Consider the following 1,631-nt stretch of genomic DNA (forward strand, 5'->3'; position numbering starts at 1 on the left):
GTGGGCCCCTTACAGTCAGAAACGGGGGAATTTATAATGGGGAACAAAGAAATGGCAGACCAATTAAATACATACTTTGGTTCTGTCTTCACAAAGGAGGATACAAATTACCTCCCAGTAATGTTGGGGAACATAGGGTCCAATGAGAAGGAGGAACTGTATGAAATCTGTATTTGTAGGGAATGTTTGGGAAATTGATGGGATTGAAGGCCGATAAATCCCCAAGGCCTGATAATCTACATCCCAGAGTACTCAAGGAGGTGGCCCTTGAAATAGCAGATGCATTTCTGGTCTTTTTTCAAAATTCTGTAGGCTCTGGAACATTTCAAATGGATTGGACGGTAGTTAATGTAACTCCACTATTTAAAAAAAGAGGCAGAAAGAAAACAGCGAATTATATACCGGTTAGCCTGACATCAGTCGTGGGGAAAATGCTGGAGTCCATTATAAAAGATGTAATAGCAGAGTGCAATAATAACTCGTCTCCACTCCTAGTATTTCTAAATCCCACACATTCACTATTATGTGAACAATTATTTCCTGTTGTGTCTCTCTCAGATTTGTAAACTTCACTGTATTGGAGTGAGGTGACATCTACTGGCAGGAAGCAAGAACTGCAATTAAGCAGCAGAAACTCCACAGTCTGTCAGGGTTAAAGAAACATTGCAATGTGAGGAGACAGCGAAGTGGTTTGATTGGGTAGATGGAGACATGATTCCACTTGTGGTGGTGTCTGAAGCAAAGGCCAGAAATACAAAATTGTCATTAATAAAAGAAATGAGGAATTCATGAAAAATGTAGTAACATAGTGAATGGTTAGAATGTGAATAGAATCGAAAGTGAGATTGGATGGACAGAAGCAGTCTGAAAGGATGGCTGAAACAAAAGGTGAGTTCCCTGAAACGTTTACTGTGTTTCTCTCAGCACAGATGCTGCCAGAGCTGCTGAAAATTTCCAGCACTTTCTGTTTTTATTTCAGCATTTGCAGGATGTTGCTTTGATCTGAAAAAATCAGGATGATTGGCTGGGGGGTTCCAGTGAAATTCCACAGCAGCTAAAGAAACCTGACTGGTCAGTGGCTCGTTAGTCTAGGGGTATGATTCTCGCTTTGGGAATATGGTTAATTAACATGCGAGAGATCCCGGGTTCAAGTCCCGGACGAGCCCTGGCCTGCTGGCATTTTTAGATTAAGGTTATCTATTGGTTTCAGCCTTGCAGAAGGTGGAATTGACTTCCATTCGGAGCTGGCTTGAGGACCAGACAATTGTATTCAAAGAGCTCGTCGACAAAATTGTAATTAACTAAATGTACAGATTGCCAAGTGGGAATATAAAGTTGTTGCAGTAATTGAGACCTGTCTCCAAAAACAACAGGACTGGGTTCTGGAATGGAATGGAATTCTTCAGTGTTTCTGTTGTTTGGCTTGCATTGACTCATCGATTTTCTTGTTTTTCACTTTTTCGATGCCTTTGAATAATTGTGGATCCTTCTTCAGGGTGTCTTCTTTCACCAGGTAGTTCTGACCTCTGATGATGTTGATTGTAATCAGCTTCAATTCACTGATAGTTTTGGAAGTGAGCAGATTTCCTTTGCTTGAGTCTACAACATGGAACTCAGTCTGACATGTGGTC

At 41.1% G+C, this 1,631-nt stretch overlaps 1 non-coding gene across 1 annotated transcript; it reads left to right on the top strand.

Annotated features, from left to right (window-relative positions):
- The first annotated feature begins 1,077 nt into the window (after nucleotides 1–1,077).
- Nucleotides 1,078–1,166, top strand: trnap-ugg (transfer RNA proline (anticodon UGG)). Its single transcript is given in 2 exon segments — nucleotides 1,078–1,113; nucleotides 1,131–1,166. It is a non-coding gene; the product is annotated as a tRNA-Pro (tRNA).
- The last annotated feature ends 465 nt before the right edge of the window (nucleotides 1,167–1,631 follow it).

Source organism: Heterodontus francisci, unplaced genomic scaffold, assembly GCF_036365525.1.
Source record: "Heterodontus francisci isolate sHetFra1 unplaced genomic scaffold, sHetFra1.hap1 HAP1_SCAFFOLD_51_2, whole genome shotgun sequence".
Taxonomy (NCBI): domain Eukaryota; kingdom Metazoa; phylum Chordata; class Chondrichthyes; order Heterodontiformes; family Heterodontidae; genus Heterodontus; species Heterodontus francisci.